Source organism: Crotalus tigris, unplaced genomic scaffold, assembly GCF_016545835.1.
Source record: "Crotalus tigris isolate CLP2741 ecotype Arizona unplaced genomic scaffold, ASM1654583v1 scf7180000017771.5222438, whole genome shotgun sequence".
NCBI classification, from domain to species: Eukaryota; Metazoa; Chordata; class Lepidosauria; order Squamata; family Viperidae; genus Crotalus; species Crotalus tigris.
The window spans coordinates 1227143-1255140 of record NW_024096622.1 but is presented as its reverse complement, the minus strand read 5'-3'; positions in this window follow the sequence as shown (position 1 = coordinate 1255140).

Below are 27998 nucleotides of genomic sequence, written 5' to 3'. Positions count from 1 at the left end.
ACACAGCTCTGTGCAACAGAGCTAAAAACTAAAGCGCCTTGCTACTCAGGATCATGGTTGGCAGTATTCACACTATTTGCTATGCCAAAAACTAAACAAATCGTGTTACTAACATGCTAGTGGAGTTAACAGTCTGTTTCAGAATAAGACAGCTTTCTTCTTCTTAAGAAACATGAAATCACTGGGTGTGTTAACCAACAACTGGGATCATGCCTTGTTAAGATTACAAATGTATTGATCATTGGATGTCTACATAACTTAAAAATAAATTTATAAAGCTTACGTTCATGCAACTAAGTAATAATATGGTTTACTTAACTTTGGCTTAGAATGTTGTATGAATCCAGTAATTGTGATTTGCTAATCATTGTTTAAGATTTAGTATAAGGTGTTGATTGACAAATTATGGTTCAGTAAACCAAACAGTTAAGCAAAATACAATCTAGTACTAATTTATTAGTTTGATTGCTATGTCATCCAACTCCTGAAGGCTATGAATGGTTTACATCAGCCAATAACATAGATTTAAAAATCAACAAACCCACAAACAGTAATCATTGCAATGTAACATGAAACAGATGTGCTCTCAATTTGGGGTTGACAAACATTATTTTGCCCCAGTTTCCAGGACTCCTGGATTGAAAGCCAGCTCTCTATGAGGGAACCACAACTACGACTGGAGTGAAAGATGGACTATCACTTGGGTCCATCTCTCTTTGTTTTCTTAGGATTCAGCCAAAGTCTAATTTTCTCCATCAGTACCCTGACAGCCTACACAAACTAGATCTGCATCTACCATCAGCCATGTAACTGGTATAATGATGGGATTGTGATATTTACTCATCTGTCCTCAAATTTCAATTAAATATATGCATATTTGCTTAATTTGAAGCAATATAAGAGATTTTTTAAAAATGTTTTATAATTGCAGGCTATGTGGTCAATATTAAATGGCTTGTTGCTTAGCTAATAATTCAATAGCCATTTTTTAGTGAGAGATAGGGTAGAATTTATGGGGAAAGGAGGCTGCATGTTTCTTTTTCTCAAGGTAGTCTGAAAAAAAAAAAAACCAAGTCTGGAGAGAGCAATTTCCTAACCTGACCTGGAATGTAATTCCAGTGCCATCAAGTCCCAAAAGAATTGGTAAAGAAAAATTGTCAAGAAATCAGACGCAGAAATACAATGGATCTTTTCTTTCTTTTCAATACTGCTTTATACATCTTCTAAGCCAGTGCTTCTCAATCTTGGCAGCTTGAAGATATGTTGACTTCAACTCCTAGAATTCTGGGAGTGAAAGTTCACACATCTTCAAGTTGCCAAGGTTAAGAAACACTTTTTCTAAGCCATATATGGCATAGGGCCTGTTCATTTGAGGGACCGCCTGTCTGATCCTAGTATTTGCCTGACTGCTTCAATTTGGCAGGGTTGGCACTCAGATTTCTTCAATGAAACAATGACATCTATTGAGACTCTGGAAGCACACCATCTCTGTAGCAGGGTCTGCCCTCTGAAACATGGTTTTCCCAAGATCTAGATAGCCCCCAATCAGAACAGTGATGAAGACCTGGCATTTACCTGACCTTTACCCAGACCCTCGAGAGTGAGACCTTTCATTTCATTCCATCAGTCTGTCACATATGATATCATTGAACTTTTATTGATGTTATAGTTGTTTCTTTGATTGTTGTGAGCCACACAGAGTCATTGGAAGTTGGGCAAAATAAAATAGTAATAATAACTGTTATGTCCCGAGCCTTTGCAAACGGCTCGGGCGTTTGCAGGCAGTCCCAGGCAGGTGCAAAGCTGCCTGGGACCAGACAGGCTGTCGCCAGCGCGTGTGCATGCGCGGGTGCTGGCGCGGGAAAAGTAACCCATTTACCCGGGAGTTGCCTATATAAGAGGCTGCGAGGCGTTTGGGCGAGGCTGAAGCCATCTTCCTGTAAGCTGAACGCTGAATAAATGAAACAGAGAACTCCAGCTGCTTCTCGTGTCTGTTTTCCCGCCACGGACTCAACACTGGCGACGAGGATGGGATGCCTTGCACTACCTGGAAAGGAAGAAGTGTAAGCTTACCCAAGGAGTCCTGAGCGGCGGAAGAGGAACGGCGTCGACTCGGCAGCTGCCCGCCAATCCGGTGCGCATTCGGGGGTAGGCTGGCTGATAGACCCGTCTCCTGAAGATCTGAAGATGGCGAAAATCGGAAGGCTTTCGGAATTCGACGTCTCACATCCAGAGCAGTGGGAGTCCTACGTATCCAGAATGGAGAACTACTTCAAGGCAAACCAAGTGAGGGAAGATAGCTTGAAGGCGGCCACCCTACTTTGCGTTTGCGGCCAAGACGCCTTCGAAATCGCAGAAAACCTTGCAGCACCTGTCCCAGTAGAGTCTGTAAGCTACGCAGACCTGAAGAAGCTGCTGAAGGAGCACTTCCACCCCAAGGTGTCCGTTATCTCATGGCGCCACACCTTCGAACAAAGGGATCAACGGTCCGGTGAGTCAGCCAAGGAATACATCGCCGCGTTACGGAAGGCCGCCAAGCCCTGCGAGTTCAAGGACCTCGAGGAACGACTGAGGGACCGATTCGTGTGCGGGTTAAGGCATCGCGAGCTACAACAGAGACTTTTCACAAAGGAAGAATTATCCTTCCAAGACGCCTTAAGGGAAGTCACCGCAGAAGAAGCAGCAGGCGGCGCCATCAAAAACATGCGGCCGATCAGAAACAGTGCAGAGGGTGCGTCCGTGCACCAGGAAGACGTCCGACGAAACTCCGAGGAGGATCCGGACGAGGAAGTCGACCATCTACACCCCGCGAAGGAAGAGAACCAGAAGGGAAGCTCTTCGGCTCCGCTAAAGTGCATCGGCTGTGGAGGTCGCCACAGGAGAACCGACTGCAAGTTCCGCTCCGCTACCTGCTGGGCATGCGGTAAACAAGGGCACATTGCAGCTGTGTGCCTGGGCCGATGAAAGGCACAACCCCAAGAAGAACGCCTGAAGGGTACCAGATTCCCCAGCCAGAATAGGGTAGGTTTTTGCGCTTCGCGAAGAAGCATCTGTAGAACAGGCACACACAAGCCCATGAAGAAAAAGCTGTCACTCAACGTGAAGCTACAAGGGGTTCCATTATCTATGGAACTAGACACAGGGTCTGCCCTGTCCATCATTTCATTGCATACATTTAGGAAGATTTGTTCCAGAAGTGGGTCTAAGGCCAAGTTAAGGCCTTCTGATATTGTATTAACAGATTTTCAGAACTCAAGAGTGTGTGTTAAGGGGGAGGCCACCCTTAACGTGCAATACAAGAGTTTTGAAGGTCCACTAGACTTATTAGTAGTAGGGGGTGAACGAACGAGTCTCATAGGACTCGATTGGTTTGAGGCCCTGGGGATACACGTCACAGGACTCAACAGCTTACAAACACTCGACCTACAGGAAGTCTGCAAAGAATTTGCAGATGTTTTCAGCCCCCAGCTGGGCACATTCAAAGGACCACCTGTGTCCTTAAAGCTAGACCCCACTGTCACTCCCATTAGGATTAAAGCAAGAAGGGTCCCTTTTGCTTTAAAAAGTAAGATTGACACTGAACTAGACAAACTAATCCAACAGGGAATCCTAGAACCTGTTGATTCCAGCCCGTGGGAGACCCCCATTGTCACGCCTCTAAAGGCAAATGGGGACATTCGCATTTGTGCTGATTACAAATGCACACTCAATAAGGCATTGCAGCAACATGCCTATCCTGTTCCTGTGGTCAGTCACATCCTGGCCTCTCTCAAGGGGGGGCGTGTTTTTGCAAAGCTTGACCTAGCTCAAGCATATCAACAGCTGCCTGTTGATGATGATGCTGCCATAGCTCAGACCATTGTGACCCACAGGGGAGCCTTTAAAGTAAAAAGGCTACAGTTTGGAGTAAATGTCGCTCCTGGGATTTTCCAAAGCGTAATGGAAAACACACTACGAGGTATACCAGGGGTCTGCCCCTACTTTGACGATGTCTTGATTGCAGGAGACTCCACACACATTCTAGCTGAAAGGCTTAGGGCTGTCCTGTTAAGATTCAGGAAATCAGGCCTCAAGCTCAGAAAAGACAAATGCCAGATTGGGGTGCCTTCTACTGAATTTCTGGGATTCAAAATTGATGCTGCTGGGATTCATCCTGCTGAATCCAAACTAACTGCTATTTTAGATGCACCCAGGCCAAAGTCTAAGGCCGAACTTCAGGCCTTCCTAGGCCTCCTGAATTTCTACAATTCTTTTCTTCCACATAAAGCTAGTGTAGCTGAGCCTCTTCACAGGCTACTAGACAAACAGGCTGTGTGGCTGTGGTCACAAGCGCATGAGGCTTGCTTTAAAGAAGTCAAGGCCTTGCTCACTTCTAACAGTGTTCTTGCACATTTCAACGAGTCTCTCCCTGTGTGCATCGCTTGTGATGCGTCCCCCTACGGGGTTGGAGCTGTCCTGAGTCACCTCAGGTCTGATGGAACTCAGGTTCCTATTGCATACTACTCCAGAACACTGTCTTCTGCCGAGCGCAACTACGCTCAGATAGACAGGGAGGCTCTGGCTGTTGTTGCTGGAATTAAAAAATTCCACGATTTTCTATATGGCAGGCATTTCACGGTCTTCACTGACCATAAGCCTCTGCTGGGACTGTTTACCACACGTAAGCAGACTCCCCACATCATTTCCCCTAGAATGCTTAGGTGGTCTATTTTCTTGTCTGCATATGATTTTTCATTACTCCACAAGCCTGGGAAAAAAATGGGCCATGCTGATGGCCTCAGTAGATTGCCTCTGCCAGTAGTAGAAGCTGACCCCGCGCCAGCTGTCAACATTCTATCAATCCAAGCCTTGCCCGAGCTCCCTCTTAGTGCCAGGGATGTTACCGCTGAAACAGGTACAGATCACACACTTTCACGTGTCCGCTCCTGGGTCCTGTCCGGGTGGCCTGAGCACTGCCCTAGTCCTGAGTTTCAGAGTTTCTGGTCCAAAAGGAACGAACTGTCCCTTTCTCAGGGTTGTCTGCTTTGGGGAAACAGAGTTGTCATTCCCACCTCAATGAGGACTAGGGTCTTAGAATCCCTCCACGAGGGTCATCCTGGCATTGTTCGTATGAAGGCTCTTGCACGAAGCCACTTGTGGTGGCCTGGTTTAGATAAAGATATTGAGGCTAAGGTACACGCATGCCACCTGTGCCAACGATCTCGCCCAGAGATGCCCCAAGCTCCTGTGCATAGATGGGAGGAAACACAGTCCCCATGGTCTAGGGTGCACATTGACTACGCTGGGCCCTTTCAGGGCCAGTTCTTCTTGGTCCTTGTTGACAGCCATTCAAAATGGCTTGAGGTTGTGCCTGTCTCATCCACCACCACTGCAAAGACTATTCAGGTACTGAGGGGGATTTTTGCTGCACACGGGCTGCCAGATGTCATTGTGTCCGACAACGGCCCTCAATTCACCTCCTCCGAATTCCAAGCTTTCTTACAGGCAAACCTGATTCGTCATGCCACATCTGCACCTTTTCACCCGTCCACCAACGGTATGGCTGAACGTATGGTGCGCATCGCAAAGGACGCCTTGAAGAGACTCACCTACGGGGACTGGCATCACAGGTTGGCTGACTTTCTCCTTTCTTATCGCACCACACCGTCCACTTCTACAGGGAGAAGTCCAGCTGAACTTCGTTGGGGGCGCCAACTTACTACTAGACTTGACCGGTTGCATCCGGACAGACTGCCTTCATCTACCTCACATCCTAGGGCACCTAGACAACTACTTGTGGGTGCCCCGGTTTGGGCTCGCAATTACGGGCCTGGTCATACATGGGTCCCCGCTTCTGTGTCCAGGATCACAGGTCCTCTCTCCTACGAGGTTGCCCTGGACAACGGTCGTGTCCTGCGTCGGCACATCGACCAACTTCGCTCTAGGCGAGACTTTTCTGCTGAGACTCCTGGGTCTTTTCCGGGGGGGAGGGGGACCCTTTGGAGCAAAGGGAAGGGCAAGAGCTACTGCCCATCTCCACTGAGGGAGCCACAAACGGCTCGTCCCAAGGTTCTGCAATTGCTCCGAAAAGAAAGTCATGGAGCTTACCCACACAACAGGCACTCACGCCTACTCCAGCCAGGGAGTCACCCCGGGGGCATACTCACTTTCCACACACATCACACAGCACTCCAGCAACGGAGGATACCCGGGGGCATCCCAACAAATCATTCCCCGCAAGAGAGCTGGCACACAATTCCCAAGGTTGGCCTGACCTTACCCCAAATCCTACAGGGGGTCAAACATACACAGAGTTAGTCGAGGAACCAAGTCCCGACTACAACAACCCTAGCACAAATCAGGGAACACCTGAGTTTTGGGAAAGTACAGAAACCCACACGAGCCCGAACACAGAATGGGGTTCAGGGAATGGACAGCCTCCTGACAGGTCTTGGACTGACCTAGGAGGTTCTACAGAGACGCCCAGCAGCGGCTATCACTTCAAGGGGCCTGAGGGTCTACAGCTAGGTAGGTCAACCAGGTCACAAAGTAACAGAAGCCCTGGCCTGACGAGCCCGGTGGGCAAGCAAGCAGGCCAGGCATCGGGGCACAGTCCTTGGAAGACACCAGGGCACAATAGAGAGAACAGGCTCACGCCTCCCTCCAGTCAGGGGAATTATGCCAGTAATCCAGAGCTAAGAAGGTCACAGAGAGCAAAGAAATCTCCCAAGTACCTAGAAGACTACATAACATTGCTGGCAAAGCAAAAGCCAGTAAACAGTGGGAACATTGGGGAGCAAAATGTCGTATAAAATAAATGTTGTATGTTGGTAGTAGTTTTAGCCCGGGGGAAAGGGGTGTTATGTCCCGAGCCTTTGCAAACGGCTCGGGCGTTTGCAGGCAGTCCCGGGCAGGTGCAAAGCTGCCCAGGACCAGATAGGCTGTCCCCAGCGCCGTGCGCATGCGCGGGTGCTGGCGCGGGAAAAGTAACCCATTTACCCGGGAGTTGCTTATATAAGAGGCTGCGAGGCGTTTGGGCGAGGCTGAAGCCATCTTCCTGTAAGCTGAACGCTGAATAAATGAAACAGAGAACTCCAGCTGCTTCTCGTGTCTGTTTTCCCGCCACGGACTCAACAATAACCATATGAAGGCCAACAGCAGCTAAAGAACTGTCACATTTTTTCACATTTTTGTGTATATAATAATAATGCAGACAAAGCCAGAATCCAGAAGACAGCAACAGATGGCAAATGCCACCTCTGGAAAGAAGCTGAAGAAATAGTGAACCACATAGTTAGCTGCTGCAAGAAGATCGTATAAACTGACCACAAACATGGCAAGACAAAGTACAACAATGGTGCATTGGAATATCTGCAAGAAGTACCATTTGGCTGCAAGCAAGAACTGGTGGAACCACAAAAATAGGGAGAATAATAGAAAATGAAGAAGGTAAAGTGCTCTGGACCTTTAGAATTGAAACAGACAAGCATCTGCCACTTAACACCGCAAAATTAACAAATGTGGAAAGAAAGACAAAAAAAAAAAAAAAAGGCTGACTAGTGAATCTTACAGTACCTGGAGACAGCAGAATAAAGGAGAAAGAACTGAAGAAAAATCACAAAGTACAAAGACCTGCAAATAGAAGTAGAATGATTGTGGCAAAAGAAAACAAAGATAGCATCAATAGTAATAGGTGCCTAGGGTGCCATCCGAAACAATTAGAGCCCCACTTGAACCACATTGGTATTAACAAAATCATCCTCAGTTAACTGCAAAAGGCATCTTTACTTGGAACAGCTTACATTATGTGATAACATCTTTAAGATTATTCAACAACAATATCTGCCTATCCCAGTTCCTTGGGAAGGATTTGATAGATGAATGAAAATGTCACATCCAGTCTAAACATCTAGCTGACTGTGCAACCGATCATGATAATAATTTACTTTTATATTCTCATTCCTTTCAATTTGTGTTTGTTCAAGTTAATGCTAGCTTCAGTATGCAGATCTCAGTCTAATGTAACTTGATGCAACTAAGCCTTTTTAAACATCCTTTTTTTGTTAACTCTATTCAAATAAAAACAGTTTGCACTTTATTGCTCTAGCACTGGATTTGTATCAATACATTAGATCCACTTGGTCCTGAAAAAAAAAAAAAAGGAAAACATATTGTCATGTATTTAAGATTCATCCAGGTTCCAAGTCCTGGGACATCTGCCTATTTAAGAAAAGGTGGTGGCAGCATGACTGTATGTCTGGCTACAGTTTTTTCACCTGGGGAAAGCCACACCCAGATACCAGGAACTCAGGTAGAGGGGTGGGAGCTTTCAGGGGAGGATCTTGAATCAATGATGGTGACAGATACCCTGCCTCTTGCTTGCTATAGGATGCTCTTGAAGAAACAATGGTGTTTTACTTGGCACAGGATGCAAACTTCAGAAAATATGTGCACCTTGGAAAGTAGGATTATCTGTTAAAATCCTCCCCAGTTGCTCCTAACTGTAAATTCTTCCTTTTATAGATGAATAAATGTTGCTTGGAGGATATCATATGGATGAGATTTTTTAAATAAACCCCTTCTTGCTCTTATTTCCCCCACAGCAGCTTTTTTTAAAGATTAGAGGAAAAATACCAGTGTCAGAGAACCATGGGAAGGCCACCAGCAACCAGAGGGACCAACAATTATTTGAAGTGGGGAGGAGATTCCCCCCATCACAGACTGTTGGTCTTCCCCCTTCCCCATCCCCTTTCCCCCCAAACACATTGGTCTACTTGGAAACAGACCTGTCATTCATCTCCTAACTTTTAGTCAGTGGCCAATTGATTCCCTTGCATGCTTGGTGCTGAGTGCTGCATTGTGAAATGGCCATGACAATGAGAGTCATGTACTGGTTTGGGGTCCCCTATAGCTGGTGGGAGAACAAGCCCTTCAGAAGAACAGCATGCTTTAAATGCAATAGCATAGTAGGTCTGGAGTTTTGTCCACAATTCAGAGTCTGCTCCAAACTGTCTAATAGTAGAGTTTGGACAATTCAATAGTACATCTTGTTTGGCCTTCAACATATAATAATAATAATAATAATAATAATAATAATAATAATAATAATAATAATAATAATAATACCCCCAGTGAGGCACTACCTTGACGTGGTTGTGGGGCTTGTGTACTCTGAGGAAGATGAGAGCTATGCCAGAGGTTCAACCATACTGGACAGGTCTCATCAGAGGAGTCAGACAAAGAGTGTCTCTCCCATAAAAAATATGGTGAGACGTAAATTTCAGAATGCCATACCGGCTCGGACGTCGCCCGGGTTAACAAGGTCCGCGCTAGATATTGGAGTTCCTGGATATCTGGTGAAAAATGGGTTACAGGACTCAGGACTGTTGGCTGAGCAACCAGGGCCAGCAGCTGCAGAACTACTGGAAGAAAAGGTGTTTACCCGTCGCAGATACACAGTGATGGAAAATAAAGAAATAATGATCTGTTACTACAGATCAAGTCCAACAAGACGAGGATATCTAAAACGAATGCACCAGTTCTGGAAAGAACAACATCCAGAATCAGAAATAACAGAACAGAGACTAGCAGATCAACGCCGATTTATAATACGAAATAAAGTATTACAGAAACAGAATTGGACGAACTGCAAAGGTTTACCCAGGGCAAAGAAATCAAAGCCTTACCAGAAGTAATTCAGAATGTAGAGGCAAACCAGGGGGAGTTGGCAGTGAAAGAATCCAGTAGAGATATACAACTGTTCTCATTTGGAAACCAGGCACCTCTTCCTCAGGAAGAACAAAACCCTCTAACTAAAGAAATAAAAGAATTGAAACAAAGAATAACTGAGCATCTAGAACAGCACAAAAACAACAGAATAAGGCTGCCTGCATTGAAGCTTGTTCCAAAGAAACAGCTAGCACAAGCATTAAAAGATGCAAATACTGCAATAGCAAGTATAAGCACCAATTCACTGCAAGAAACAAACCAACTAATGTACAGCACAGCTGCAGTTATAACTGAATATCTGGGATGCAAAATCAACAAAGAAGAAAAACAAACAAACAGTACATCACAAAAATGGAAGGTTAGACTAGAAAATAAGATCAGCAAGTTAAGATCACATGCAAGCAAGCTAGAACAGATGAAAGAAAAGAAGCTGAAGAACAAGAATACCAAAGAATACCTAATCAAGAAATACCACTTAGAAACAAGGAAGATCAAGAAGCACTGGAAATAATAAAGCAACAAATAACAGCTATAGCCAGAAAAATCAGTAGATACGAAGCTCGAATTGCAAATTATAGGCAGAACCTCCAATTTCAATCCAATCAGAAACATTTCTACTAATCCATCAATGGAGAAACTGCAATGAATCAGTCAGTACCTGACAAGGAAGAAACAGTGCAGTTCTGAAAGCAGATATGGGATAACCCAAAGAAATACAACAAGGATGCGGCTTGGTTAAAAGAGGTGGATGCAAATAAAACAGAAGTTGAAATGAAAGAACTAGTAATAACAACAAAAATGGTAGAAAAAGAGCAAAGAAAATCAAAAATTGGTCAGCACCAGGTGAAGATGAACTGCATGGGTTTTGGTTGAAACATCTAACTGTTATACACCCACTCATTGCCAAACAGTTCAACAATATACTACAAGGTGGAGAAATTGAAAAGTGGCTAACAACTGGAAAAACCTACCTAATAATGAAAAATCCAGCAAAAGGGGCAACACCAGGCAACTACAGGCCAATTACCTGCTTACCAACAACTTTCAGATTACTAACTGGTGTGGTAGCTGATGCAGTACAACAGCATCTAGTTGAAACAATCTCTTTCCACCTGAGCAGAAAGGAAACCGCCCCAATAGCAGAGGAACAAAAGATCAACTCCTAATAGACAAAATGATCTTGGAAAACTGCAAGAGAAGGAAGACCAACCTGAATGTTGCATGGATTGACTACAACAAAGGCATTTGACTCTCTGCCACATGATTGGATAATCAAGTGCCTAGAAATAACAGGAGTCAGTAGAAACATCAGAAAATTTGTGCAAAGATCGATGGCACAATGGAAGACCCAGTTGCAGATCAATGGTGAGAAGCTGGGAGAGGTTAATATCAAGAGAGGGATATTTCAAGGAGATTCATTATCACCATTACTATTTGTTATTGCACTGTTTCCTCTGTCAACAATATTGAATAACTCAGGACATGGCTATCAAACATCAAAAACATCTGCCAGACTATCCCATCTCCTTTACATGGATGATCTGAAGCTGTATGGAAAAAACATCATCTGAAATAGAATCGCTGCTCAACACTGTCCGTATATATAGCCAAGATAGTGTAATGGAGTTTGGCTTGGACAAATGTGCCACACTTACTATCAAACAAGGACAAATAGTGAAAACTGAAGGAATCAAGATGCCCCACGAAAATAACATTAGAGTCTGGATGAGGAAGATACTACAAAACTTGGGTATCCCTTCAAGTGACAACATCAAGCACACTGAAATCAAGAAAAAGATTAGAGGTGAATACATCAAGAGAGTGAAGAAGATCTTAAAGTCCAAACTCAATGGAGGAAATACCATAAAGGCAATCAACACCTGGGCAATCCCAGTCATTAGGTACACAGCTGGAATAGTGGACGGGACTCAAGCAGAACTAAAAGCAATGGATAGGCAGACCAGAAAAATAATGACAATGAATCATGCCCTTCATCCACGCAGTGACATTGATAGACTTTATCTACCAAGGCCAATAGGTGGGTGTGGAATGCTACAAGTACATCAGATGGTTGAAGAAGAAAAAATGGCTTTGGAAGAATATCTGAAGAACAATGATGAAGATGCACTGAAATTAGTATATCAGGAAGGTTTACTAACTACTGGAGAGACCAAAATGGCCTACAAGAAAGACCAAATGAAGAACAGAATAGAGGCATGGGAAGACAAAGCACTACATGGCCAATACATTAAAAAAATAGCTGGGAAAGCAGATAATAATAAAAACTGGCAATGGCTAAGAGCAGGAAAATTGAAGAAAGAGACCGAGGGACTAATTCTGGCTGCACAAGACCAAGCCTTAAGGACAAATGCATACAAAGTCCAAATTGAGAAGACAGCAACAGACAGTAAGTGCCGCCTATGCAAAGAAGCTGAAGAAACAGTGGACCACTTGGTAAGCTGTTGCAAGAAGAGTGCACAGACTGATTACAAGCAGCGGCATGACAAAGTAGCAACAATGGTGCATTGGAAGATCTGCAAAAAAATATCATTTGCCTGTAAGCAAAAACTGGTGGGATCATAAAATAGAGAAAGTCATAGAAAATGATAAAATTAAACTGCTCTAGGACTTCAGAATTCAAACAGACAAGCACCTGCAACATAACACCCCAGACTTAACAATTGTCGATAAGAAAGACAAAAAAGGCTGGATAGTGGACGTGGCAGTGCCTGGAGATAGCAGAATAGAAGAGAAAGAACTGGAGAAGATAACAAAATACAAAGACCGACAAATAGAAATAGAAAGACTGTGGCAAAAGCAAGCAAGGGTAGTACCAATAGTCATAGGCTCCTTGGGCGCAATCCCAAAACAAATGGAGCACCACTTGAACACCATTGGCATTGACAAATTTGCTATTAGTCAATTGCAAAAGGCGGCCTTATTAGGAACTGCTTCCATCCTGCGACGATACCTGTAATACCATCAAACATCCACATCTGCCTATCCCAGGTCCTGGGTAAGGACTCGATAGGTAGACAAAATACCAAATCCAGTCTGAACATCTGGCTGACTGTGCAATGATCCATAATAATAATAATAATTGCAGAATGCCATACCGGCTCGGACGTTGCCCGGGTTAACAAGGTCCGCGCTAGATATTGGAGTTCCTGGATATCTGGTGAAAAATGGGTTACAGGACTCAGGACTGTTACCTTGACGTGGTTGTGGGGCTTGTGTACTCTGAGGAAGATGACAGCTATGCCAGAGGTTCAACCATACTGGACAGGTCTCATCAGAGGAGTCAGACAAAGAGTGTCTCTCCCATAAAAAAATATGGTGAGATGTAAATTGCAGAATGCCATACCGGCTCGGATGTCGCCCGGGTTAACAAGGTCCACGCTAGATATTGGAGTTCCTGGATATCTGGTGAAAAATGGGTTACAGGACTCAGGACTGTTGGCTGAGCAACCAGGGCAGCAGCTGCAGAACTACTGGAAGAAAAGGTGTTTACCCGTCGCAGATACACAGTGATGGGAAAACAAGAAAAATGATTGTTACTACAGACAATGTCCAACAAAAGAGGATATCAAAACGAATGCACCAGTTCTGGAAAACAAAAATAACATCTAGAATCAGAAATAACAGAACAGAGACTAGCAGATCAACGACGATTATAACCACGAAATAAAAGTATCACAGAAACAGAATTGGACGAACTGCAAAGGTTTACAGGGCAAAGAAAATCAAAGGCCTTACAAGAAGTAATTCAGAATGTAGAGGCAAACCAGGGGGAGTTGGCAGTGAAAGAATCCAGTAGAGATATACAACTGTTCTCATTTGGAAACCAGGCACCTCTTCCTCAGGAAGAACAAAACCATCTAACTAAAGAAATAAAAGAATTGAAACAAAGAATAATTGAGCATCTAGAACAGCACAAAAACAACAGAATAAGGCTGACTGCATTGAAGCTTGTTCCAAAGAAACAGCTAGCACAAGCATTAAAAGATGCAAATACTGCAATAGCAAGTATAAGCACCAATTCACTGCAAGAAACAAACCAACTAATGTACAGCACAGCTGCAGTTATAACAGAATACCTGGGATGCAAAATCAACAAAGAAGAAAAACAAACAAACAGTGCACCAGAAAAATGGAAGGTTAGACTAGAAAATAAGATTAGCAAGTTAAGATCACATGCAAGCAAGCTAGAACAGATGAAAGAAAAGAAGCTGAAGAACAAGAAGACCAAAGAATACCTAATCAAGAAATACCACTTAGAAACAAGGAAGATCAAGGAAGCACTGGAAATAATAAAGCAACAAATAACAGCTATAGCCAGGAAAATCAGTAGATATGAAGCTCGAATTGCAAACTATAGGCAGAACCTCCAATTTCAATCCAATCAGAAACGTTTCTACCAATCCATCAATGGAGAAACTGCAAGGAATCAGTCAGTACCTGACAAGGAAGAAACAGTGCAGTTCTGGAAGCAGATATGGGATAACCCAAAGAAATACAACAAGGATGTGGCTTGGTTAAAAGAGGTGGATGCAAATAAAACAGAAGTTGAAATGAAAGAACTAGTAATAACAACAAAAATGGTAGAAAAAAGAGCAAAGAAAATCAAAAATTGGTCAGCACCAGGTGAAGATGAACTGCATGGGTTTTGGTTGAAACATCTAACTGTTATACACCCACTCATTGCCAAGCAGTTCAACAATATACTACAAGGAGGAGAAATTGAAAAGTGGCTAACAACTGGGAAAACCTACCTAATAATGAAAAATCCAGCAAAAGGGGCAACACCAGGTAACTACAGGCCAATTACCTGCTTACCAACAACTTTCAAATTACTAACTGGTGTAGTAGCTGATGCAGTGCAACAGCATCTAGTTGAAAACAATCTCTTTCCACCTGAGCAGAAAGGAAACCGCCCCAATAGCAGAGGAACAAAAGATCAACTCCTAATAGACAAAATGATCTTGGAAAACTGCAAGAGAAGGAAGACCAACCTGAATGTGGCATGGATTGACTACAAAAAGGCATTTGACTCTCTGCCACATGATTGGATAATTAAGTGCCTAGAAATAACAGGAGTCAGTAGAAACATCAGAAAATTTGTGCAAAGATCGATGGCAGAATGGCAGACACAGTTGCAGATCAATGGTGAGAGGCTGGAAGAGGTTAATATCAAGAGAGGGATATTTCAAGGAGATTCATTATCACCATTACTATTTGTTATTGCACTGTTTCCTCTGTCAACAATACTGAATAACTCTGTGGATGAAACAACTCAGGACTGCCAGCTATCAAACATCAAAAACATCTGCCAGACTATCCCACCTCCTTTATATGGATGATCTGAAGCTGTATGGAAAAACATCATCTGAAATAGAATCGCTGCTCAACACTGTCCGTATATATAGCCAAGATATTGTAATGGAGTTTGGCTTGGACAAATGTGCCACACTTACTATCAAACAAGGAAAAATAATGAAAACTGAAGGAATCAAGATGCCCCACGAAAATAACATTAAGAGTCTGGATGAGGATGAGTACTACAAATACTTGGGTATCCTTCAAGCTGACAACATCAAGCACACTGAAGTCAAGAAAAAGATTAGAGGTGAATACATCAAGAGAGTGAAGAAGATCTTAAAATCCAAACTCAATGGAGGAAATACCATAAAGGCAATCAACACCTGGGCAATCCCAGTCATTAGGTACACAGCTGGAATAGTGGACTGGACTCAAGCAGAACTAAAAGCAATGGATAGGCAGACCAGAAAAATAATGACAATGAATCATGCCCTTCATCCACGCAGTGACATTGATAGACTTTATCTACCAAGGCAAATAGGTGGGCGTGGAATGCTACAAGTACATCAGATGGTTGAAGAAGAAAAAATGGCTTTGGAAGAATATCTGAAGAACAATGATGAAGATGCACTGAAATTAGTATATCAGGAAGGCTTACTGACTACTGGAGAGACCAAACTGGCCTACACGAAAGACCAAATGAAGAACAGAATAGAGGCATGGGAAGACAAAGCACTACATGGCCAATACATGAAAAAAATAGCTGGGAAAGCAGATAATAATAAAACCTGGCAATGGCTAAGAGCAGGAAAATTGAAGAAAGAGACCGAGGGACTAATTCTGGCTGCACAAGACCAAGCCTTAAGGACAAATGCATACAAAGTCAAAATTGAGAAGACAGCAATAGACAGTAAGTGCCGCCTATGCAAAGAAGCTGAAGAAACAGTGGACCACTTGGTAAGCTGTTGCAAGAAGATTGCACAGACTGATTACAAGCAGCGGCATGACAAAGTAGCAACAATGGTGCATTGGAAGATCTGCAAAAAATATCATTTGCCTGTAAGCAAAAACTGGTGGGATCATAAAATAGAGAAAGTCATAGAAAATGATAAAATTAAACTGCTCTGGGACTTCAGAATTCAAACAGACAAGCACCTGCAACATAAACCCCAGACTTAACAATTGTCGATAAGAAAGACAAAAAAGTCTGGATAGTGGACGTGGCAGTGCCTGGAGACAGCAGAATAGACGAGAAAGAACTGGAGAAGATAACAAAATACAAAGACCTACAAATAGAAATAGAAAGACTGTGGCAAAAGCAAGCAAGGGTAGTACCAATAGTCATAGGCTCCTTGGGTGCAATCCCAAAACAACTGGAGCACCACTTGAACACCATTGGCATTGACAAATTCGCTATTAGTCAATTGCAAAAGGCGGCCTTACTAGGAACTGCTTCCATCCTGCGACGATATCTGTAATGCCATCAAACATCCACATCTGCCTATCCCAGGTCCTGGGTAAGGACTCGATAGGTAGACAAAATGCCAAATCCAGTCTGAACATCTGGCTGACTGTGCGATGATCGATAATAATAATATCCCAGGTCCTGGGTAAGGACTCGATAGGTAGAAAAAATGCCAAATCCAGTCTGAACATCTGGCTGACTGTGATGATCCATAATAATTTATTTATTTATTTATTTATTTATTTATTTATTTTCAGTGTTTATATGCCACCCAATCCCAAAGGACTCAGGGCGGCGTACAAAGTTAAAACAATCAATAATAATAATAATAATAATAATAATAATAATAATATTAATGTTGGAAAGGACTTTGGAGATCATCTAAGGCAGTGGTTCTCAACCTTTCTAATGCCGTGACCCCATAATACAGTTCCCCATGTTGTGGTGACCCCCAAGTGGGTGTGGCCACCAATAAGAGGGAGTAGGGCAGCTAGGGAAAAGGGAACAAAATGGTGGACAGCATGGTTTGGCGACCCCCATGAAATGGTCGTTCGACCCCAAATGGGGTCCCGACCCACAGGTTGAGAACCACTGATCTAAGGCAGGAAACCTACTCAGGCAGGAAACCCTATACCATTTCAGACAAATGGCTGTCTTTGCTGCTTTCTCACTTGTGTGTCCATTTATTGTAATTCATGCCATAGCTCTGTATATTTATTATTTATTTATTTATGAGACTTATATACTGCTTTAAGTGCAAGCACTCTCTAAGCGGTGTATACCAGTAAGCAATATATATATATATATATATATATATATATATATATATATATATATATATATATATATAGTAATGTATGTATATATATATATATATATATATATATATATATATATATATATATATATATATATATTATGTATGTTTTCTGAGGTTTTCGCGGGTATTTGTATGTAGGTCTTTGGTTGTTCGGTTTTCTCCCGCGTAAAATTGGAAGTGTCTTGGCGACGTTTCGACGAAGTCCCATTCGTCATCTTCAGGCTGGTGCTTTCAGCTTCGTGCTTTGAGCAGCAATGTGTGGTCTTAGCTGTTTCTTCCTTTTAACTGCCAGTGAGGGTATGAACTGATTGGGTGGGAGCTTGGCTGTATCAGAACACACCTCCACCCAATCAGAACACAGCCAAGCTCCCACCCAATCGTGGGAGAAAACCCGAACAACCAAAGACCTACATACAAATACCCGCGAAAACCTCAGAAAACAAATATATACATATATATATACACACACACATTGCCCCCAACAATCTGGGTCCTCATTTTACCTACCCGGAAAGATGGAAGGCTGAGTCAACCTTGAGCTGGTGAGATTTGAACCGCTGACCTGCTGAACACAGTCAGCTAAAGTGGCCTGCAGTACTGCACTCTAACTGCTGCGCCACCTCGGCTCACCCTATCTCCACCTCAGTCCCACAGCATTTATTTTGAAAAGCATCTATTTCTAAAATCAGGACTGATCAAAAAGTGGATAATAATTTATGACCAAAACTGGAAGATAAATTTGCTCCCAGTGACAGTATGAGCTCATTTCTAGGTCAGCCTTGAGAAGATGAAGAAAAACAGGTTTTACTCAGATTAACAATTTGCAAAGCTGCACTTCTCCCAAGGACCCTTTCAGATGATATATTTAGATGGCATACTAGTTTTATGATGGTTCATGAGGACAACTACCTGGATTCAGATTTATGCCAGCCCTTCTGTAATTTCATATTCTGTTCTTGTTCTAGGAAGAAAACAACAGGTTTAAACAATCTTTTATAACAAAACAGTTCAGTCAAGACAAAAAGACAGATTAAACATCTAATGATGCCATTAGAGTCCTAAATTACAAGCAAATCATTAATTTGCTTGTAATTTAGGACCCTGCGACTTTATTAACTAATGAATAAATTGAGCATACAATCCCTGCCTTAAGCTTCTGTTTAAACAATGAAGTGAAAGAAAACAAAACAGAATAACATCATACTCTTTCTAGGCAAGTTACTTAGCTGCTTTCTGATATTGTCATTACTTAACAGCACTGAACGCTGCATATATTTTTCTCATAAACTTCCCTGATGATATTTCTATTCCACTCAATCTAAGGAGGAAACATTGAATAGCATGAGATTTTCTTTCACATTTGTTTTACTTCTATCTTGTTTTCTTCTATGGAACTTAATGTTTCTTTTCTATTTTATTTTCAGGTTTGGAAGATTTGATTGAGAGACAAAGTGGTATGCCCATAAAGAGCTATGAACTCTTCATATAGACACATCATGTATCTTGCTGTTAATTGGAAGATGGGTGTTGTCCCTTTTAACTTGATGTTTTTATATTATGGGTTCTTGGGTCTTGTAGTAAGCTAACTTTAGACCAATGGATTTGTATAATAATCACACACTGTTAAGACACATTCTAAAATTATGCAAGTTATAATGGTTCAAAATCGCAGAGGGATGTGTGATAAATCTTAACATAAAATCATACTCAATATTTATTTATTTATTTATGAGACTTATATACCGCTTTAAGTGCAAGCACTCTCTAAGCGGTGTACACCAGTAAGCAATGTATATATATATATTTACATTGCCCCCAACAATCTGGGTCCTCATTTTACCTACCTCGGAAGGATGGAAGGCTGAGTCAACCTTGAGCCGGTGAGATTTGAACCGCTGACCTGCTGAACACAGTCAGCTAAAGTGGCCTGCAGTACTGCACTCTAACTGCTGCGCCACCTCGGCTCTCTCTCTTGTTTCTTTTTGATAAATTAGAACAATATGGGGACAATATGAGACTGATGGCTTCACTATCAGATACAGTCACAATTGGTTGAATAACCATAGCCAATATATGGTCCTGAATGGGTCTATGTCCACATAAAAGGAAGTATGTGATGGGGTACCTCAAGATCCTGCCCTTGGCCCAGTATTGTTCAACATGTTTGAAAATGACTTAAATGAGGAAATAGAAAGGATGCTCCTAAAATGTGTGGATGTCAAAAAGCTTTTGGGGGAGGAAGGCAGAGATCGCTAACATCTCAGAAAACAGTATCAAAGTTCAAAAGGATTTTGATAGTCTTGAACATTGGATCCTATCCAAGAAAACATCATTCAGTGGTGAGAAATATGTAGATAGTTCTTGCCTAATGACTATAAATGATTTATGATTTAATCTGATTTAGCAGCAAAATTAAACAAAATTTGGCGCCCCAAAGATTTTTGCAACCATAAAAAGGGTCAAAAGTACATATGTAAGTTTATGAGTTTTTTTGTGGTAGATCTACTCATGTTTGAATAGATGTTTGTTATGTGCATTTTTATATCCTCTCCTCCTCTAGAAGAAAAGTTTATTTCCCTGGACCTATGGAATATGACAGTGGTGGTGAACCTATGGCACACGTGCCAGAGGCGGCACTCAGAGCCCTCTCTGTGGGCATGCACGCCATGCCCCGGAGATGGCAACCATCCCTCTTCAACCAGATGCCTGCTAACTCACCGAGGTCCCATGTGGCCAGATGTATCTCAGCACGGCTGGTTTCCTTCCCCTCTGTCCCATCCCTCCTAGCCTCGCATGCTTTCCTTTTCCCAGGCACGACCCACTGCATTGCCTCCTCAGCTGTTGGCTAACCATCCAGCTCAGAGGCAGCTTCTCTGAACTGCTGGCTATGGGCTGCGGAGCCCCAGAGTGCACTGCTTGAGGGTCCGGCAGGCTGTGGCTGCTGACGGACACTGTCGGCCCCCATGAGCTCGCTGACCTCTGTGTGCGGGGGCTGATGGTGTCAGGCAGCAGCTGCTCTGGCCCCACCTTGCCCTGTGACAATGGCACCCCCACCCTGCCTCAACCTGCAGGACGAGCTTCCTGCCCACCGCCCCATCTGCCAGAGAGACCCCAGATCTCCTCCAACCCTGCCCAGACCCCACAGGCATCCCTCCCCACAAGCAACATTGAGGTGACCATGCCCACCTTGGCCACACCCACCGAGTCTGCCATGACCACCACAGCCACACCCACCTAGTGGGCCACGCCACTTGGCACCCGGCAATAAATAAGTGGGTTTGGGGTTGCAGTTTGGGCACTGGAATATGACATATTAACAAAAGTTGACTGGAGGTATCCTTGACTTATGACCATTCATTTAGTGACTATCTGAAATTACAATGGCACTGAAAAAAGTGACTTATGATTGTTTTTCACATTTAGAACCATTGTGGCATCCCCATGGTCACATAATCAAAATTCAGACATTTAGCAACTGGCTCATATATATAATGGTTGCAGTGTTCTAGGGCAGTGGTTCTCAACCTTTTTAATGCCATGACCCCAACTGGTCGTAAGTCGAGGACTACCCAACCGGTTGTAAGTCGAGGACTACCCAACCGATCATAAGTCGAGGACTTTCCCTGCCTGGGAGTACCGCACATGCGTGGTGCCGCCCCCTGCGCCAGCTGAGGCGTAGCTGGCAAGCGGCAGAGACAGAGCAGGCTGACCACTGGCTGGGCCACCAGCTGGCCCAGCCCAAGGGAGGTAAGGCACCCGCCAGGCCCCACGAGCGCCAGCAACCCTCCCTGCGCCCGACGGCCTTCCACCTCCCACCCCTGGCCCTCTTTTACTTACATTTTTAGTAGTTGCTCAGCAGGGAGGGGTGGAAGCTTCCAGACAGCTTGCCTTCGCTGCAGACAACTTGCAGCACCGTTTGCAGACTGGGGCTTTTGGTGGGCTCAGCAGGGCAGAGACAGCCTGGACAATTTCTATTGGCTTTTGAAAGCCAATAGAATTAGACTCTATTCAAGAGAGTCTATTCTATTGGCTTTCAAAAGCCAATGGAATAAAAGGGAGTAGCACAGGTAAGGAAAAGGGAAAAAAAATGGCGGACTGCGTTGTTTGGTGACCCCCGTGAAATGGTCGTTCGACTCCAAATGGAGTCGCGATCCACAGGTTGAGAACTGCTGTTCTAGGGTCATGTGATCACTTTTTGCAACCTTCTGACAAGCAAAGTCAAAGGGGAAGCCAGATTCAATTAAGAATCATGTTACTAACATAACAGTTGGAGTGATTCACTTAACAAGTGTGGCAACAAAGGTCATAAAATGGGGCAAAATTCGCTTAATAACTGTCTTGCTCAGCAATGGAAATTTTGGGCTCAATTATAGTCGTAACTCAAGGACTATCTATATATGCACACACCCACATGTGCATACAAACTAATACAATCTAAGCTAATAGAGGCAAATACAATATAAACTAATAGAAACTAATAATGAACACAGTGAGCATGATCTTTGCAAAAAAAAATATTGTGTGGGTGGATGAACGTTCCCAGAGATGGACAATGGTAATAAAGGTACCATTTTTAATGTTCTGTTAATTCTAATTTACTGCACTGTCTGGCAGACTGGAACATTTTACAAGCTCAAAAACAAAAATCAAGACAAACTTTTTTTTTTAATATACCAAACAGACATTTGGGAGATTAAATGTCATTCATATCTTAACAAAAACTGACAACACAGAAGGAGAGAGACCTCTATTGGCAAAGTTAGAGATCAGAATCATGCAAGCAACGGTTTTCCTTATGACTCTATGGAAACAAAATATGGATTTTGAAGAAGGATAGAACAAGTTTTGATGCTCTTTAACTTTAATATTGGAGAAGATTCCAGAGAAAATCATGGAGAGCCAGATGGATTTTGAAATCAATCAATCAAGAGTTTTCACTTGAGATATAAATGATGTGATGATATATTATTATATACTGTACATATTATGGGAAGACTTAGAGAAGATGCTAATTCTAGGAAATGTGGAAGAAAAGAAGAGGATGACCAGAAGGAAGGATTAAATTACAGTAGCAATGGATGCACCTTTCAAAGACCTAAAGTGAAAGGTTGAAGATGGATCATCTTGGAGAAGGTCTATCTAATGTAGTCACTAAGAGTCAATGTGATTTAATAGAAGCCAATCAATTGATTGCTATTATGGCCACTGACTTATTTATTTAAAACATTTATATAGCCACCCATCTTAAAACAAACTTTGGGTGGCTTACAACCAATAAAATAGTACGAAGCAATATAAAACAGAATAAAACCAACAGGAATAAAATTGAAACCAGAAACGTCCTGGTATCAGACATCCTTCTCTACTGCATCCACATTTTCATCCCACTCTAACCCAAGCAAGCAAAACTAGATTTGAACACAAGAGCATGGTCTTAGACATAGTCTCAAAGCTACTGATATTTATCTCTGAAGATGACTATCTATATTTCCAAAAATGATGTAACATAGCTGATGGAAGACAAGTTTACCTGATGATTGAAGCACAAGCATGGAGAAATATTGAAATGTGAACTTTCCTTAACAAACCTTATGTAGAGGAGACAGCCTTGACAAAGGAATGCAATTGGTAAGAGGAAATAAACAGCTCAGTCTTGTGAATGGAGGGGGTGTGAGAAAGAGGATAAATAACCCTGCCTTGATTCTGCTTGGTGTAAGAGGGAGATTTTGGCAGGAGTTCGAGATTCTGTTATTAAAATCTAGAACAATAAAGCAGAAATCCTGTAATCCTTGTAGTGTCTGTTTTCTGACCTGGCCTACCACAAAGGGCTGACGTCTTTAATTTCTTTCACATTTCCTTGGCATGCAGAATGAAATATGATAATATCATGCAAAACCATGGTGTATGTCCTCAAGGCCACTTTTTGATGAATTTTAAAATAAGGGCTTTGGAGTTGAACACGATCAGCAACATCTTAGCAAGAGAATAATACATTGTGGATTCCAGAGGCAGTCAGTACTTTGATATGACATGGTTCTTAACATCATAAAGTTTCAGACATTTTTCGAAGGTAATTCAAGTATATTACATAAGAGATATTATTAAATTACAGATTGCTATGGCCAGCTCTGACATGTTCCAAGGACAGCATAGTTGGGTATATGATCCCAATCTACCAAAATGTCTCTTTCATGGTATAAAGATCCATTTTCTTACTTTTGTATCTTTTCTGCTGCCATTATCTACATATAAGAATTAAAGCTAGAACGAACAAAGATCATCTCTTTTGGGTTATCCATGCTAATTACCCACATTATTTCCAGTGGCTCTGGAAAATTCTATGTCCTTTTGATACAGACATCTATAGATAACATAAATGCTTGCCTGTTGCTTGTGTCTTTCTCTTTCCCCCTTTCATTCCCTATTGCCTGATGTTTGCTGAAGTTTAATAAGCAAGCAACAAAATATATTCATGTTAGCTGAGCGGAATGCTGTGTATGCTTGCTCTATTCTGATCTGATCTAGGGGTTGACTGGAAATGTGCTGGGTGCAAATTAAGCTGCGCAAACAGTAATTTTCCAAGAGTTAGCACAGAAGTCTTGGCATTGTAAAAGTTATTTGTGGTTGATGCTGAGACCAGGGCATTCTGTAGATGTGAAGTTTGTAGTTGAACAAGACTGGAAGAAAATACACTTCACACATTTACTGTTTTTCCATTGTAATCTTAAAAGCATTCAAGACATATTATACCATGTTGTGGAACTATAATAGCTGGAGAAAGAAGCATATCTTCAGGTGTGAGTTGCCATTTGACAAATGTGCCCCCCACATCTGAAGAGACTCATTTCTTTATGTGGACCTTTTCATTTCTCCTGTCCCTTTGGAATCAGTCCACACTGCTGCCTTTTTATTGCTTGCTCACTTGAGGATCAGGTGAAATATTGTTACTGAAATCAAAGTTGAGTGGTACAGACGTGGGTAGATACTCACTTCTGATAATGACCCTAGGAAGAAGATTTAATCTCCTCCTTGTCTTTTATACCATATTTTGCAGTTCTTATGTGACCATTTATGTTCCCATGCTAAAAATATCCATCTTATTGAGTTTGTCATATTGAAATTTACAATTTGAATTTGTTTATAATAATTCTACCCCAATATCATTTTTCTACTTTCCTGGAATTTCTTTTCCTATGGGTGTAATTCCAAAACAACTGAAATACTACTTGAACACCATCTGTGGTGACAAATATATCACTGGTCAATTGCAAAAGGCAACTTTACTCAGAACAGTTTACATCCTGCAATGATACCTTTAACACCATAAAATATCAGCATCTGCCTATCCCGGTCCTTGGGAAGGAATTGATAGGTGGATAAAAAATGCCAAATCCAGTATGAAGATGTGGCTGATTGTGCAACAAACCACAGAAAGCAAAGATAGCACCAATAGTAATAATGGATGCCTTGGGTGCAATCCCAAAACAGTTGGAGCACCACTTGAATACCATTGGCATTGACAAAATTGGTCAGTTGTGAAAGACACTTGGAACAACTTTACATCTTGTGACAATACCTTTAACACCATCAAACAACATCTGCCTATCCTAGGTCTTTGGGAAGGACTCAATAGATTGGATAAAATGCAAAACTGGTCTAAGCATCTGGCTTACAGTATGACTCACAATAATAATAACAACAACACTGACCCCTTGATAGTGAATATCCAACTGCTCTAAGTCCTTCATTGATGTCTGCATTTTTAATGCAAAGGACAAAGTGCTGTTGGTAATTCTTCTAACTCCTTATTTGCCTACCCTATAGAACAGGGGTGTCAAACTGGTGGCCTGCAAACCGGATGCATCACGCTCAGGCCACGCCCATCCCAGCTCCGCAAAGGTAAAAAACGTCATAATACATCACGATACGTCACGTGATATGATCAAGTTTTACACCCATACTATAGAAGATAATCATTATTTTCCCTTGACTTTAATTGAATGGTGAAGAGTCAGCTTGATTAAAATTATTGGATAAAGAATAATACCAGAAAAGAAAGGACATTATACACATATTCCTTAGCCATTTGGTAAGAGCAATTAAGAAAAATTGACAAGATAAATTGAAAAGATAAATTCAACCTTTTCAAAAGAATTAATGAGGCATACTTTCAGTGAGCAATCTAAGGGGTGCTTTATAACATTTTTACTATTGAGAAGAACACACTCATAAATCAAACAGACATTTCCATACTATATATTTTGTTAGACTGGAGAAAAAAAATTAAAATAAGGTTTTTGAAAATAAACTAATTACATTGAAATAGACCCATGTGAAATAATTTAAGCTGATGGTGGTTCCCCATGATATCACTGCAGAGATGCATGGCAGATTTTTTTGTGGCTATAACCATTATTTACTTTCACTTGTGAGAGGTATCAGAGAAGTTATGCATCTTGCCTCTTGGATGTTAAATGTTTACTTTTTTCCAGGCAATTAGATCATTACTTTATGTGTTACAAAAATGACTTCATATAGGAGGTTAACATGCATTAAGTTGATTGACATGTTAGTATAAAAACACTAATTCAACATGAAATGGAATCAAAAGAGAGGACCTTTCAGGAACGATACAAAATATTGTTAGTAAAAAGCATTTATACTATTTGTTTTTCTTCGGAACAGGAGAACATGTAACACCATTGGTCCAGCAACCCAACTTCAAAGATTTTAAAAGGGGCCAGGGGGCAGATTACCTGAAAAGCCAAAGATAGAAATAAGTTGCATTATTTTACTCCCAGGTAAATCTTTCAAGTTATCTGAAGCATGCTTTGGTCAACTGAGCAGCATAAGCCTTTTGTAGTACACCCAATGTTATATTCAATTAGCTACAACCCAGGAATCTAGTTTATTTACATAGGTATTCCAAAGTATCCCTACAGTGATATAATGGTTATAACTAAGTGAAAATTTACCTCATATTACCAGCTCATGGGAAATGGTAATGTGAAAAATCTGAAGGGTACAAAACCTTTTGTAAATGAACTGAGATATTTCCAGAAAGGCTTACAAAATAATATCTCTTTCCATTCACAGTTTTATAGGGTGTCCAATATTGTTATCTTTTATTGGCTACCCTCAGGTTTAAAGTATATATAAATTCAAAACAAATAACAAGGAGAGAGAAAAATTAAAGAAAAAACTAATCAGAAATCCTAAACAAAAATGAAATGAAACCATGCAAGGCATATATTTATATTTGTGTGCACACATACACAAGCTCTACCAATTATTTACTGATAGAAAGATGGAAGAATGCCATATTACCTTTAATAATTGCTCTCCATTGGAAAGTACAGAGGCGACCATCATATATAACTTGGTCTGTGTGGTTCAGCAACTTAATCCGGTGATGATTTGGTATGGTGGTTATCTGAATTTGTCAAAGCTTCATGTGCATCATTTGATTGAATCAAATTGTCATCTACACAGGAAAAATATTTCAATGATCCCCTTAAGGTAACACCAAATATAACAGCTTTTACTGGAGGAGTCTGTAAGGAAAATATTACAACTTATCTTTAAGTTAATAACTGAAAAAACCTTAAAATCTCAGCACTATTCAGAGTTTGCCAGCATTTCCATTATGAACCACAACTTTCAGGAGCTTTAAATTTTTCTTTAAAAAGTGGTTTTCAGATCAAACTTGTATTTGTTCTTTCCCATTTTTTTCATTTTTCATTGGTGAGAAAATTTGAATTAAGTGTAATAGAAGACAAATTGAATTAGTATCTGATGCCTACGTCTCTGTTCTCTGTGGTCTGAGTAATGTTCTACTCAGAATCTGATTTTCAAATTGAAGGCATTTTTTTCTCACCATATTAGTGAATTTCTAGAATGCTTACCTAAAACAAAATAAATCAGATCCTGAAGACTAGACATATAAGGAAAAGTGGGATGGAGACAAAAAGCTCAATCTTGGTCATCAGCCAGGCTGGAGTATTTAATTCTCTAAAATACCACATCAGCAATCTTATTGAAAGGATCAAAAAGATCAGATTTTGCAGCGCAACAGTTATCCCACTGGAGATGCACTATGACTATCCATCCAGGGACTCAACATCTAATGCTGCTCAGGCCTAATTTCCAGATAATACAGTGATGGAGTGGGTTTCTGAAGTGTAAGTTGAAACAGCTTCCCCCAAGCAACTTCTAAGACTTAAAGATATTTTCCATCATTTCAAGCCCTTCCACTATATACACCAACGTTCACAAGTAAAGCATTTCAAAGGAACTTAATATATGCTGTTATGTATTTACTCTCACTTGTTGACAAACTTGATAACTACACCTTAGGCAGAACATAAATATGGTAAATACATATGCAAATGATGATTGTCCACATCATTTCTATCAACTGTCACACAAAAACTAAAACAATTTTGAGCGGTGTATCTGAGGATAACATACTGTTTGAGCTCAATCTACCTACATGTATTTGACTCGTTATCCCACATGCTAACCTGCTGGCTTTTGACTTGTCCTAAATATTTCAACTACCCAAGAAGAAAAACTCTGTTCTTTCAAAGTTACTCTTTACATTATTGGAAAGATAAAAAGACCAAACAAATATTTCCTAAACTATATGTCCTTTAGCTGAGTCATCATAATGGACAAAAGTGAATA